The sequence below is a fragment of the Habropoda laboriosa genome, unplaced genomic scaffold (assembly GCF_001263275.1).
Source record: "Habropoda laboriosa isolate 0110345459 unplaced genomic scaffold, ASM126327v1 scaffold97, whole genome shotgun sequence".
In the NCBI taxonomy this organism is placed as follows: domain Eukaryota; kingdom Metazoa; phylum Arthropoda; class Insecta; order Hymenoptera; family Apidae; genus Habropoda; species Habropoda laboriosa.
Genome location: NW_017100220.1, coordinates 46059 through 62425, shown reverse-complemented (window position 1 = coordinate 62425; position 16367 = coordinate 46059).

The window sequence follows — 16367 nt, the reverse complement described above, 5'->3', positions numbered from 1 at the left end:
GTATAGTCGATGGAAGAAATATAGCGAGGTTGTAAAATCGGCGTGAAATTTTACAAGCGAAATCTCAGCGAAACCTGAGAAGATAAGGACCCGAAACCTCGGTTAGGGTCGTAAGAATAAATTTTCAGTCCAGTATCCGTGTACTTATATTTCATCTTTTGCATACGTAATGGTCGATTTTACAGTTGCGTAAGGTTTTCAGAATAGCGTTCTTAAATTTGTTACACATCCGTTTAAATCTAGGAGTATAATCAACTGGGTCACCGCTGACCCGGTTTGTAGGTCTTTCTTCTTTTCGTTGACATTCGAAATTAAGACACTCCCCTTCTTATATTATCGATATTTTTGGTTATTTTAATCATAATACACTTGCATAATTTCAAACAACACAATGCCTGGTAAAACAAAAAGATTTGGTCGTTTAAGTACAAAACAAATTTTAATATTGGGTCATATTTGACCCAGCATCGCGCTATCCGCTGTTCGAGGGTAAAAATGAAAAATTATGTGCGACAGTGACGACTCTGACCACTTTGTACAGCGAAAGAGGATGTTAAAGAATGGCTATTTTCGGTGTGGAAACGAAAAATTAATGCGGTACACTTAGGAGTACCTCTAAAGGAACAAAGAATGTTGCAAGAATTTATCCGAAATGTGACATGAAAGTAGAAATTCGAAAATGTAGTATATCGAATTGACGCGTTACGTTTCGTCTTCATTTTCTTCAGACATCGATCCATCTCGAAAATAACTCTTTCAACCAAGGTTGCACATGTCCTAGCTTTGTTTTCGGTCCTAATCGAAGAAAAGGAAAAATGCTGCATCCGATTCTGGATGTTACCGCATCAATCGATGCCGCCTATTTACGATCTTGCTATATCTCTTCCACCGACTATACCTCCGATTTATCTAAGGGAGGCTGCTGTTGGCCCTCCGAGCAACAATGACGCGCGGTTCAATCTCTTCTCTGGTCCCTTCCTTTTTTCCCTGCGAGAGCGATCGATCAAACCAGCGAGGTTCGACGTATTAATAGCCGGGGTATAAATTTACGCGTGCAGAAACGGACGAGCGTCGCGATGCCCGGAGAGACAACGGCGTCTACTGTTTTTTTTTTCTTCCTCTCTGTCGATTATCTCTATCTTTTTTCGTTCTTCTGTTTTTTTCTCTCGTCTCGCTTTGCCTGTGTATTCGAGAACGATACGCGCGTTTCGACGACGATGTTTGACGCGTTCATGGTCTTCCAGTGGGAAATATCAACGTCATCCCCTTTTCACCTAACCGCGTTCGATATCCATTGCTCCCTTTGTTTTCTCATTCTCCGTAACGCTGCCCCGACGTCGAGGTGGTCTGATGAAAATGACCCCGTTGAATTTTCTTCTATTTTTTTTTTTTTTTTTTTTATAGTTCGGTTTAGGGATCCCCCGGTTTATCTGCTTTGAGACAGATGGGAAAATACAGGGGTTGGATGTGAAAATTGAACAGGCTCGCCTGAGTGCACGAAGGGTGATTTCCTTCGAATTTATGCTTTTTTCTGGGTTATCGTAATATCGAGAGCATATTGTGCGTGAATATTTTAATGCACGCCCGTTGTATATGATTTAAACGACATTTCTTCGTCGAAAGTGGCATTATACATCATTTTCTTTTTCTTTACGATCTTAATAATTTTCTAACGACTGTTTAGGCTTGCCTCGCGTTCCGTGAGTGCCCTAATCCTTATGAATAGGTGTGTACAATCTAATAGATAGGTGACTCGCTTAATTTTTCGAGAAAAGGATGTTAAATGCATATAATCGTGCTTCCACGCAACCATTTACCGCAATCTGAAATAATCATCCCTGCACATGCAGAACAGGGTCAAAAGGACGACTTATAAGTAAGCCACTCACAAGTCAAAGTGACTAACTCCATCAAATTAAATTTATCAAATTTGTTTTATCTACGAAGAGTGGAAGCACCAAGCATGTGCATTGTCGATCACGTGTCAAAAAAATTCAAAAATCCTCAGCCTATCATCCTAATTATCTCGAGGTTAAACAAATCTCTCAACAATACGTCTTCACGCTTCATCTTCCCCGCTGAACATTCGCCCGGCATCTCCGCGACAAACAAGAGACATAATTAGGGAGATAATTAGCTCTGGTAGACCACGTCGTATAAAAACAGTTTCGTCAGAAATTAGCGGAACGTTCCCCGCCAGATATGGTTCCGCAAAGTGTTACTTTACCGGTGTAAACGGAGATTGTGAATAAGAGCGCGGTCAGGATCGCACAATTGCAGTTTCGAAGAATTTATTCCACGAATTATCGTCCAGTTTACGTTCCCCCTTGTGTAATCCGAATTAATTTCAAATTTCAACGAGGGACAACCGCGAGTTTGATCATCCAAGTGCGCGACACTTGTCGACTATTAGCCAACTTTTCGTTCCAACTTCCTTCGAGAATCGTTTCCACGAGACTCACCGAACTGAAGTGTATCTTTCACCAAGTTTTTTAACGTAGCTTAGTACTGTACGTAGCTCGTTCCACGACCGAGTAAAGTGGCTCGCGTACGTGCAGCGGCTGTTTATCGAATTGCAGAGATTTCGGTGGTCAGATAGCGACGTTTCGCGTAAATGCTTTATGCAGCGGCCTGGTCCCATAGCATTAACAGGACAGCACGAAACGCACAACGTTGTTGGAATCGCTCCTTTATTTCCCTTTGGGGACATTTCGGAAACTGTTTCGGATAAGCTTCACTTGTTCCCGTTATTTAGTTTCCCTCGCATTGTCCGCAGTTTCGTCGCGAGCTTCCTTATTTCCACTTTCTGCCTCCCTAAAGCTCAATTACGCGTCGCGTGATAATATAATAGTAACGAATTCGGTGGAGGACGCCTTGGAGAGTTGAGCGAACGTTAAGATAGAAAGTGTACAAAGTGTCTCGGATAGTAACGCGGTATTAAATGTTCAACAAAGACATTGTGTATTTGAATTGTATGCATCGGTGCATATTTTTTTTAATTTATACGAATTAACTTACGAAAGATAGTACATTTTAAGTTTGCTCTTGCCCGAAATATCAACCCCTTTGCACTGTGATTTACTTTTTAGGCGAGCGTACACGTTTAATCTCGCACAGCTGCTACACAGAGGAAAGTAACATATTTCACTTGGCACCAAATTTACCGTGTAACAAGAACAGCAAAACTATGTTATTTGTCGTCGAGTTACTTTGTAAAATGTAATAAACATGCTGACGAAAGGGCAATAAAAAGTAGAGTTCAGAACTCGAGTCTAGCCCAGAAAACTCTTTCTGAAAACTTCACCCTTGAGTGCCTGAATGACGTTCACTCGAATTTGTACCTGTGTACACAAATTTCAAGTAACCAAACTCGGTAGAATTTCTCTTTCCTTCGAGCTATTCACCCCGAAACGAAAGTCACGGAAAAATTGCTCAGGTTCCAAAGACTCGGTACCACAATTTAATTCCCCAGTCACTCGAATCACCGTGTAAGCGTAAAAGAGAGAGAAAAAAAAATGCACGTTCGAAAACCAAGCTCGGCAAAGCGCTGAGATCATCCAAGATCGATGTCTCGACCTCGCTCCTCCAGCTCTCGAGAGGAGGCCCGTTCCACGCTCCTTAATCGATCCCCTGTCTTCAGGTGGATAGAGAGGAAACACGCGTTCGTAGGTGGTGTGTGCGCGGGCCAGAAAACGGGCGGCAGAAAGGGAAAGTCGATGAAAGTTCAAGCTGGTGGTGCGTTCGGAGAGGTACAATACGCGGTGAAAATCGGATAACAGTGTTCGGTGGTGGACCGGGCGCGCGTTTCGCGCGATCATGTCAGGCGAATGATCGGCGGGAAAAACGTCGTGAAAAAAGTGGAGCAGGATCAAGACGACCACGACGACCACGAGAAGGATCGAGTGTCGTGCGTACGAACGGTCGCGTTCACACAAGAAAACCAACGTCAACCTGTCGCTCTCTGAGGTGGTAAGCCTGCTGGGCCTCGCCGACGCCGACGACGACGACGAGGTCCTCGCTGGCACGTCTGAGGAGAACCGGAAGAGAGCTCTGTGGCAATTCTACTCCACGGGGATGCTTACGCACAGCCACAGCGACGGCGAGTTCCCGATTTATTCGCAGGGTGAGTTGCCTAACTAGCTGTGGCTCGTGTCCCTCCTCTACTTTGCATGCCTTCTGAGGAGTTGTGTTTAGGTTAAGTTCTACAGTTTTGACGATGGGACGTCGAGCTAGGGGAGTTGTGCCTTTACTTTGTAAGCTGGTTGCTTTAGCTGAAGATGATACTGGTGTCTATGTGTTACTTTTTTCTTGCTTAAATGTTTACATGAATCTGAACTTTTGTATTGTTAAAGAGTTTAAGTGTTTACTTAAGCCTTAATTGTGGAGCTAGAGGAATTGTCTTTACTTTGTAAACAGGGTGTTTTAGTTAACAATCGTACGAATGTTGATTTCTTTTATTTTATGTGTGAACAATAGATACTTAAATCTGAATTTTTCCATCGTTAAAGAGAAGCGTTTAAGTGCTTCCTTAAACCTTGGTTATGGAGCTAGAGTTGTTTTTACTTTATAAGCAGGGTGTTTTAGATAACGACGATTATTTTTCTTTAATAAACACTTGTTCGAGTGTTTAAACCTTGGTTAATGTATTGCTAAATTTTCAATGTGTAGTGGAATGTTTGGTGTCCAACTGAAAATGTGTGAAAAGTGTCTCAGTTGTGTTTGCATGTTATTGTATGTTACTTGTTCGTAAAAGTGAAAGTTCTGACAAAGAAAAATGGTTATGTTATGATTTATGGGAGTAATACTATTAAGTAACAGTTGAGTGTCTTCCCTTTTTGTTATATATTATACCTAATCGCCGAAGAATTTTTAGACAATTTAAAGGGATATGGAGAGCAATTTTTGCACTTCAGATACACTTTACAAAAATCACTTCTAAACTATATACCTTCGCATACTCTGACCTACGTAATTACTATACAGGGCATTAAAGAGACGGAAGGAAACTCATTCTGATTTATAGAAGTCATATTATTAAGTAAAAGTTGAACGTTCATTTCTGTACTTGTAATCATTTCTTACGTTTTCAGCAGCATACTTTCAATCCTCTAAAAATCTGGAGAAATAGCTGTAAATTAAAAAAATATACAAAACCATGTTCAGCTTTGTTCTTCATTTCTCTCAAACTCACAAATGTTCTTTTAATTCTTTATCACCTAGATTGCAGAGCTGATTCATAAATCGTTCCACGATGGTCGACCGATTTTCTGGATGTTTAGTTTTAAGCGTTAGATTGCAAATAAGGTGTGATAATTTATCACAGAAAGTATATTATTTTGTAAAATAAACAATTCAGATTACCATTGAACTCGTTTACTTTTGAACCCATAGCATTATAATTTCACGTTGAAATTTATTTTCCTCATAAATTAGGCAAGCGATCGAAAAACTTTGTTCTACAATTTCTATTTATTTACTTTGTTTTACAAGAAATCACGTTCTCGTCGGTTGCACTACGATTCACCGGACACCCTGTGTAATCACGGCACGAAGAGGGACTTTTCCAATGAAACCGTTTCGTTGCATCGATGGTCATATCTTCTGCTCTGCTTTTTTTTCCGTGTTTTCAATTAATCTCCACGCCATGCTCTACACGCTGATTCGACTCGATAGCAGAAGTGTATAGACAGCAACCGTAAAGCACGCCTCGAATTTCCATCATTAGTCCAGCCGGGCATCCAGTCACACCGATCCTAATGAGTTTATCGGTATTAATGCCGACCGTGCTTATGGGTCATCGGCTGGCCTAATTCCAGCTGGATCGAAACAGTAGCGGGTTCCGCGAATAATTCAGCCAAACGAGCATTTCGTTAAATCTGCGTGGAGGAAAGATGCCACTTTAATTCATTGTGCAAGCTACTTTGCGTGTTTCGGGTGATTGTACGAGCGTTCCAGGTTTCGTCGCAATCTGGAACGACATTCGGGAGAAAAGAGATGCAAATTTTTACTTCAACCGACTGTCGGAGAATTTTTAGTTAAATTTGAAGTTTTGTGATCTACAGAGTTTTCAATATTTTCGCTGCATATGGATTTTAAGATGAAAATTAGATATTTTAATCGAGACTAATAATTACGTTGTAAAATGAAACTGTATTTCGCTACAGGGGGATATAATTATAGAGAATTAACTGAACAAAGAGTTGCAAAGATGTTCCTTAATTTTAATCTTCTGAAACTTGCAATATACAAGATTAGTATATCACCATATTCAATGAAAAGTGAAAAATTTGATGCTTGAAAAAAGTGAAAGTTGTTTGCTATTTTATTTGCAAATCAAGTCTTAAGTTTAAAGATCAAGGAAGTTGCAAAGTTATGCGGTTGCATGACAACGCTCGACCTTTCTAGTTTAAGCAACTAAAGAAGTCATCTTCAGCGTTGGCTGAGAACTTTTTTGGGAATTTTCCTCCGTCTAACTATCATTTGTTAACATCGGTACAATATCACTGTATTAAAAATCTGATTGCATTGAATTCTTCTCTCTGGCATAAAAATACTAACGGGACAATTGTATAACTCCAGCAGGAGATTATATTGGAAAACAGATAAATTGCAAGGTTCGTTGAGTAAACCGCACGAAAAGAAACAGCCGTTTGTCTCTTTACTTATTGAATGACCCTCGTGCATAGAAGTACATAGAGACACACATTTGGTCCAGCTGTCCTCAGCTACCGAGGACAGAGAAACGCGGAGAAACGTGGCGCAGAGAGACCACTCCAGCCTTGTACGGTCTCATTGCGACCGCACCAGAAGGAAACACTGCCAAATTCGCTTCGCTCCAGATGCGTGCGTCCCGCGGTTCCGGCAAAAATCGAGGTTCCACCGCAACGAAAATTTACGTCACGCCGAGGCGAACGTGCGCAAGCGATACGCTCTTGCCGCAACACCGTTTCCTGCATCCTTCGCCTCGTCTTCCAGCCGACCTACTCCGGAGGGACATGCACAGAGGATGTGGCTGCGTAATCAATTTTTGCGCGGACTTTTAATTGCGCCGCTTTGCGCAACGGAAAATTCACGATCGCCTACTACTCCCACAAATTGCGCCACGCTTTTATGTACTCGCCGCTAACTTACACGCGTTATTACCGATCAAGATACCGTTTCCGCTCCGCCGTTTCCACATTGACAGCGCTGGGTGTGTCGTTTCGGATGAATTCTGAGCTCGTGAAAACCAAGTCGCAGCGCTTAGAAATTTGGGTTGCGGAACCTTGGAAATTACGCGTGTTTTTGGGGCCACTTTGAGGAACAAATGACCTTTTCTCTTAGATAAACAGGACCTTTTTTACTGAAATTTTAATCATTTTTGCCTTCCAACGCTGCAAACAATTTTCAGGTTTGCGCCGTTTCGTTTTCCAGGTGCTGCAATATTTTTGGCGAGCAGCGTAATTGAAGTGTATTTCTACCATGATTTTTAACGCGCTTGTTATTCCATTTATGCGAAAGTTGTGGTTTTTCTTCTTATTTATTTTACGCGGTGCAGAGTTCTGTCGATGAAGGTTTTTTTCACCAGGAATGAAATATTTTATTTATTTATTGATTTCCACGGGTACGGAGGCATTTGTGTACAAAATAATGGAAACAGAGAGCAGATCAAATATCCATAGTTGCGTGCAAAAAGGAAAATTCAATTAAATGAGAAATTAGGTTGAATTGGGCGTGGTAATGAAAACGATCATTGAGAAAGCGCACGCATATTTTATCGGTAGCAAAGGTGACAGTTTGGGAATTATTGATTGGACGAAGAATAACTTCTACAAAAATTCGTTAGACGTTGATGTATTTAAGCTATCGTTGCTGGAATTCGTTCTCCACAATTGGTGTTTTACTTGTTATTTTGTCCAATTGGAATTTCTACTTTGCCCTGCTTGACAAATAGGAAAAATTTCAAAAATCTTGTAATTCTAGTAAAAGCTGTCGTTTCTGATAGTTTATCATAGTTTCTGATATTTTTATCTGAAGAATTCGCATAATGTCGCAGCTTTTTCCTTCTTTTCCTACTAAATAATTTCAAAATTTCAATAATTCCCTCCTTTTCCTACTAAATTATTGTGCGATCGTCGTACACATGGCGGACGCCGGGTGAAAAATCACATTTTTTAATCTTACCATGCATTATATTACATTATTTTTTATCCCATACCAGACCTTAGAGTCTCTCTTCCAAATACCGGTTGGAACAGAAGCTATCCAGAAGTCGGATCAGCTGTGACCTAGCGTCCGCCATCCGAAGGTTGAGTACGGTAAGAATTGCGTCGAAAAGATGTACAGATCATTAGTTGAATCACTATAGAAATGTTACAACATTAATCAGATACGTAGCATTTTTATACCATACAAAATGATAGCTGCTTAGCGATATAGCCTGGCGAAATAGGTAATTGACACGAAATTTTCTGCAAACAAATTAAACAAAATACGGGGCTGAAACGTAGAGATTCGTTCGAGAATTGCAACGAGAACCTAACCAACTTTCGCGAGATCGGGGCAAATGAATTTTTGAGGAGTTAGGTACGAACGGGCGATGAGTGTTTAGGAAAGTTCGAGGTGGAGTTTGAACGAGACACGCGTTTCGCTGATTTTCGCGAGTTTCATCGCAGTTTCGCCCATGAAATAGTGGCTAATGTGTGTGATGCATGTTTCGTGGCCAGTCGTTGCATTAATCTGATAGTTCACGTTGTCGAATTTGCAAGGTGAAACACAAAGTGAACTCTCGTTCAGAATTTTTCACGTACATATTGAAATGAATGAAAATCGTTCCGTCAAAATTCATCGATTAACGACCAGTTTTATATTTCGACGACACTTCCGTTCTAATCTTTGGCGACAAGAAAAGTAACTTGCAATGTTGCTACCTTAAAAAGTATCTCGATTCATCGGTAGCCTCAAGTTCGTAAAAAGAAAGAACGATTGGGCCGTTTTAACAGATTAAACATGAAACTCTACGTACGAATGGTTACAGTATAAGAACCAGCGAGATTACACGAAAGTTCGAGTACTTAAAACGACGAATAAAAGGCAGAAATGCTTCACAGTTCGATAATTCCACGTATTAATTCCTGCCTCTAGGACGATTTTTTTATTTCGAAAACTCTCGTTGAATATGCGAATCCAAGATCCCTAATGAGACTTTTTTTTAGCCGGTCCTCCGTACACAGAGGAGCAAAAGGGAGTAGCTAAATTTGGAAAATCGAGTGGCCAGAAGCTCGTGTTCTCGTCCTACTGAAATCTAGTGTTCTCGTCACTATTTTGTTCGTTTCTTTCATTGAGAAGCTGCAAGATACTCCGAGCTGGTTTTAATTAGAATTTCGGGGATCTAACATAGCCAGGACACGGTTGTCTTTTTCATTTTTTCTGCTTGATTCGATCCGAGTCGGAAATTTGAATAACCAGAGTCGATGAGAGAATTCAGGCGACGCGAAGAAAGTTCGCGAATAAAAGTTAGTTTCCCGGCTGTTTGATCCAATTTATTCGCGTCGGTGCTCATCGAGCGTAACAATCCTATTTTTACCGGGCATTCACGTTGCGCCGTGTACTTTTAATTAATCGTTCGTGAAATATTGACCCGAATATCGGCGATCAACGAGTAAACGGGACTCTCTAGATCGAATCGCCTTTTCTTACTTTTTTTTTTAAACCTGTGTTATAAGATTCGACGTTATAATCGGCAGTTTAACTAAAGTGGATACTGTGTTCCACAAGTGAAATCGAAGTGCATAGGTTAATTAACGAGATTAATCTTTAGACGCAGAATAATTCGATGTTGAACGTTCAAGTACAGTTAGGAATTCGTGTATCGTGCAAATTAAATATAAAATGTAAAGTAATTTATACGTTTTACAATTTAGTTTTCTTGTATTCTCTATTTCGAGTCTTTCTCTACTTACCATTTCTATCGAGCTTTCTCTCGCATAAACATGTCATTTCTAGCATTTCTAGGAGAGGAAGAATTAGATCTAATTACAAATTCTCTATTTCTACTTGCTCGCTACTTGAAAGATTTCACCGAAAATTGTGTTTTTTTAATTTGATGCACTGAGAAAGAATATTAGACGATTGCAGTGGATTCTAGAAATTCTTTCTTTTTTGGGTCTTTTTTGACCCAAAAGTCTTGTGTGTAACAATTTTTGTCACCGGCACGCCGTATGAACCTAGAAAATACACTCTTAGTATAATGTTAAGGGAACGTAAACTTGATAACAGCAAAAGTTATTAAAGAAATAAGAAGGCCATGGGTCGAAAATGACCCGAGGATCGTCTAAGAGTAGGTCAAAGTTTGGGAATTTTTTTATAGGTAACTACTGAATGAGAAGCTTCCATTTTTTCAGACGATACAACTGTAACATTCAGCTGTTTTCTCCAATTTTTGTAAAATAACAATATTACAAAATGGAGGAGTTACTGCGAAACCTCTTCTGCTAGAGCATCAATTGCAGTCTGCCATCGCTGGCGAGAATTGGAACGTCTGAAATAAAAAATTTTTCTTAATTTATAAATGCGAATGTATTATCTAAAATGTGGAGTAAGATTTTTTCGATATCTCAATTATTTAATTTTTTAGGAACGTTTGAACTTGATTTTTTGTTAAAACGAAGTTCTTCCTCTTCAAACTGCCGTCATTTCTATAATAATTACAATTTTCCAAAAAATCTTTCGCCACGTCGTACACAATACATTCGCATTTATAAATTCAAAAGAATTTTTCATTTCAGATTTTCCAATTCTTACCGGCGATTGCGGTTAGCAGCTGATGCTCTAGCAGAAGCTATTTCTCAATAACTCCTCCATTTTGTAACATTTTTATTCCTAAAAATTGGAAAGAACAGCTGAAAGTTACATTTATATCGTCTGAAAAAATGGAAACTTTTCATTCAGTAGTTACCTAAAAAAAAATTCCCAAACTTTACCTATTTTCAGACGCCTGGAAACAGTGACTCGAAACTTTTTCAAAATAATTTATTACACCATCGTCCTATACTTTCCAATTCTTCCGCCGTTGTTCAACCACGAAAGGAAACGAGTCTACTTAAATATCCAATACTCATCTCCAGAAAGACCCCCAAGGAGTTCGCAGGAAGGAGATAAAGAATTTGCAGCGAGGCAGATACATCAGAACGATGGGATTGTTCTTCGACAGAATCGTGGCAACTTTCTTGCACGATGTCCGATTCGCGTTACCTATCGCTCACAGCCACTGAATAACGCTTAGGGCAATCCTTCGGAAGGAAGGTTGATTTATCGCGTGCGGAATCGACGCGAGGATAGTATGAGAAAAGTTGCAGATGCGATCCAACGTCCGAATAGTCGATAAATCGCGCGTAAAACGTGGCCAGGTCGCAAAGAAAAGCAATGTACATTTTGTTTTCTGCGTCGTTTCGTTGCTGGCAGCTACATGGGACAGGTCTGCTAGCAAACTCGCGTTTTCCCCTCCTTCCGTCGCAGGAAGTCGATCGGGAATAATGCGGTTGATCGGCGTTTTATCGTTGTTCTGGCCATCCATCATCGTCTGCTGCGTTTCACAGCGGTTCTGGCCCATGTTACTCGCTGATAATGCGCGTGAAATAGATTGTTAATTGCGTTATCGTTGATGCGCGAGTGATTCGAGAAACGAGCAATATTCCACTGATATTTCTGACTTTTTTTCATTTTACATTCACTCTGATGAGTTTGTTTCAGCTGTAGTTGGTTCGAAAGGGATTGACGTACTTTTCTTTTTTTCAAATTTGTTTCAACTTTTGACGATAAATCGGCAGGCCTGAGAACTCGTCGATTAGTAGGTTTGATAGTGTGTTATATAGCATGCTTGTTTGATTAATCTTGACAAGTATATAGTATTTTAGAGAAACTTTGCATTCACTCTGACGCGTTTGTTTCAGCTCTACGTACTTGGTTTTAAAAAGATTCGACAGGTTGGACCGATTGCATTGTTTACAGATTTACTTGAACTTCGACGGTGAACTCGTCAATCAGTAGGTTTGATAGTGCGTTACGTAGCATTTTATTTGATTAAATTTGACAAGTATTTTCTTTTTTCAACAATATCGCTCGACAGATTGCGTTGTGAATCGAACGACAAAGCGTACAGACTGCAGGAGCATTTGTTTCCTATTTTTCCTTGATCTTCACCGAATGTAAACAAACGGCCACATTTGTTACTGGAAGCAGAAACACGGAGAGACATTCGGCAACAAGCGGCGACTCTTTCAAGATAAAAAGTTCCTCGTTGCTTCGATGAAGGACGCATCTTCAGACTGTAGCAACGATAAAACAACGTCAGAAATAACTACGGTACCATCGTCGGTTCATCATCTGTCACTCGATTACTTCCCATCAAATTCCCATCGTAATTTCGAGTCCGAGTGACCTGTTAAACGCGTTGGATCGCCGTGAACGGGATTCGAAGTTTAATTGCGCGGACCGCGGCCGCTTCGTTTCGCCTCGCGTCACCCGTTTTCACGGAACGTCGCGAACGCCTGTGCCTTTGTTCCCGTCGAACCTCACTACTTTCCATCGCGGCACGTGCTTATCAGGACAGAGACGCCTTTTGCGACGTGAACTTCGACGAACATTTCGCGCTTTAATTACAAGTTCGAGGGGCGACTTTGATTTCCCACGTGACACACTGAGTAGAATAGGGGAGGACAGAAAGAGGGTGAAAAAAGAGAGAGATTTGCGAGTCGACACAGAGGGTTGCCGGATGGAATACCGAACGAGAGAATCCTCTCCTCCCTATAAGTTCCTCTTTCGTCTGATAACTGGTTCTGGGTTCCACGGACTATTTCCACCGCTGAAGGATCCAGGGGCAATAGAAGCTCGCGTTTATCATGCCCTCCCATTGTGCTCCTTGTTCCTTTGCCCGGGGAATTGATCGAACAGTTCCGTAGAAGAGTCTCGAGGAAATGCACCGTCATTAGAAAGTTTCAGGACGATTGCTTCTGGGGGGCGGTAAACATCGAAAAATGTGTAAAACGAGGTTCCATTGCGGTGCCTGCGATAAGTCTTTGCGCGGTCTCGAGCGTCGCTTGTATTTGGGTTAATTGTTGGTCATCCCGGAGTTCGGATTAAAGGTAAACTCCAAGTTTTAATTGCGAAAAGAAAAATCCAAGTTTGAAAGAAACTCCAATTTAAATTTACAGTTCGGAATGCAAAATTTCAATTTAAGATCCAAAATTTAAATCGCAAATCCTGCACCTACTCTACGCTTCCAATCGAGTCGAACGATCTCACTCGCGAGATCAAAGGTTTCCGAAAGTCGCGGCGGCGGATTGACCTTGAGAGGAACTGTTTTCGCAGAACTTTCTTAATATCTGGAAATTCTCGGTGCCACGGACCTTGGTAATTAGTTAATTAAACGAAGGGACACGACGTGATCGGCGAGGGCTGATTAAAAATTCCGCCAATTAGCCGTTCGTCCTCTCGAGGAAGCTACGCCAAGTCGCCTAATTGAAGTCGATTTGTCCTCCGGCGAGGACACGGAAACCGACGATTTCGTTTTCACGCGGCCGCGTTATTTCGCGCACCGGATGGATCTCCCCTCGTTTGCTCTCTCGCGCGAACGGGAAATACTGCAGCTCGCATCCGCGCGCGACGTGACACGCGTTCAACATTATGGGAACGCGTTCTCCGGAGAATTTCATTAGAGCCAGAGAGCACAGAGGCTGGAATCGGTGCCCGTGAAACGTTGATTTACGCTTGACGCATCATCGGTGACTTGAAACGTCCTACTCTCTCACCTAACGACCGTCGTTTCCTCCGCCGCGTTCGTTAACCCTTTTCTATGACTAATTTGCATCCGCTCAAGCCCCACGGATATATTTATCACTTCTTCCTTTTTTTCCTTCTTCTTCTTTGCAGATTGCTTCGTAGGAGGAAATTGTTGGGTAATTGTTAGGTGGCAATTCAACGGTCGAGCTTTGTTGGTTCGTTGGTTTTGTAGGTGCTTCGAGTTACGACAGGTGTTTAGTCCGATTGATGCTCCAAGGTTCATCGGCCCACTCGAATGTAAATTCATAGGATTGGAGAGGAGTTGTTGGAAGAGTGTGCTGCTCAGAGTTTATGCTCGAGTTTAAAGACCAATCGGTCAGATGAATTTTGGGATTGGGATGAGTGAACGTTTGTTCGTAGCTTGCAGTGCTTCAGGTTTTATATCTAGGTTTTCTTCTTTTCTGCTTTCTGGGTTGATTAGTGTATTGGAATTTAAATAGATGGATGATTCTTGGAATGAACTTTTGTGTAATTGAATTATTTGGAAAGTTCATATTTAAATTTGTTTTATGTATATCTTCGTGATGTTGCAATGCTGTTACAAAAGCGTTCGCGTTTAAGTAGTAGTAATGTGAAATTCATAAGGTTTTATTCAGAGTGATTTAACGAGATGTTAATGTTGAAGTGTTGAAATGTTTTGCATGTTTCATGATTGGAAGACCTCTGTCCATGCAACAACCTTTCTTCTTTGTTCTAAAGACAGTCTCGTTGCTATTTCAATTTATTCCAAAGAGAAAAATTAAATCATTAAGTTTAAATCGATATTTCAAACATATTTTTAAATTTTATGAGAAACCATAATTGCCTCCTCATTCCACAACTTCTTCTCACTGTACAACTTCCTTCGATTTTCATTAAAATAGATCTCGCTTTCGATACGAACTTGTGGAATGGCATAATATACACACGCACAAATTCTCTACATACACTATCGCTTATAAATATCTATTTGATGCTTTTCATTACTATAAACAACTTAATTTAACCAGTTTTCAAACAAGAAGTCAAGAATACTGAAAAAAGGTATAACTCTCTTGAAGAATTTATCAAATATTTGAACAAAGAGGAAGAGAGTATATAGATAAATATTTACAAGCGATACTCAGGTGTGCCGACATTTTCGCAAGAAGTGAAGAATATTAAAAAGAAATTATTTAAAATAAAGTATAACACCGTTGAAAAATGGATCAAATCTTTAAGCAAAGAGGAAGAGAGTCGATAGATAAATATTTACAAGCGATACTCACGTGTGCCGACATTTTCGCAAGAAGTGAAGAATATTAAAAAGAAATAATTCAAGAAAAAAGTATAACACCGTTGGAAAATTTTTCAAATCTTTGAATGACGAGAAGAAACCTTTATTTAAAAAAATATATGATTCTTTCGAGAAAAAAATTGATCACACTTTTGAACAAAGAGAAAAAAGTAATAGACAAGCAAATCTTCAAGCGTGCGTTAACATCTTCTCGAAGCACCCTGTACAAATACTCGATTACTGTCGCAACAATCTACCAACGAAAATCTCCTCGAAGTACTAATTTTCTTATCACAAGTGAGAAGAAACGAAGTTAGCAAAGGAACGAGGCGAACGTTGAGGGAAGGCGAGTGCACGGCATCGGAGATCGGACAAAATTAGCGGGTTCGCAGCGAGGCGGCCGGTTAACCGAAAGGAGGATTAATCTGATTTGCATTTAATCAGTGCGCGAACCGTGCGATGAATATTCAAAACACACATCCAGGCGTTTTGCTCGATCGTCGAGGCGTTGCATTAGGAGAGGCCTCCCTGCGTTTATCTCTGCTCGTGCTTGTCGCGCGTGACTATGGCGAACTATCATTACGTTCCTGTTGGATTGTTCAAATATACGGGGTAATAACGGGATGCCCCGAATTGTACCTAAATTAAGGCAACACTGTGATGAATTGTAAATACTCTCCGCGATCGTTCAAATTTAATCGTTGCAAAAAAAATTTAGATTTAATTGTTTCCCGCTGAAATAGTCTGGAAGTGTGGAATAAAATTTTTTTGGTGCAACCCTTCGTTTGCGTGGAAACCGATTTTCAAGATTCATCACTGTCCCATGAATTTTCAGCGTCTATCCTTTTTTTTGAGAAAGGAAGATTCACGTGAAAAAATTTATTCTACGCTTTTCGTTTATTTTTCGGTAAGAAATCACAGTGTGCAGGAAAATTCGTACGTTAAATTCTAGCAATTTGAAAGAAAGTATTAACTTCTAGTAATTTAAAAATAAACGTTACATTCTAGTAATTGAAAAATAAATGTTTTAGTAGTTTAAAAATAAACGTTGAATTTTAGTAATTTAAGACTTAAATGTTGAATTTTAGTAATGTAAAAAGTAAATGTTAAATTTCAGTAATTTAAGAAGAAAGGTAATAACGTCGCCTGTGCAATCATTTGATAAAATAGAAGAATTCAAAGGTAGTGATGTACATATTTTAAATCAACGAAACTTTTCATCCTGCTGCTTCCTGCTTGCAGAAGATGAAAGTAATTGTCAAGGAGGAGAAGGGAACGAGATAGACAGGGGGGG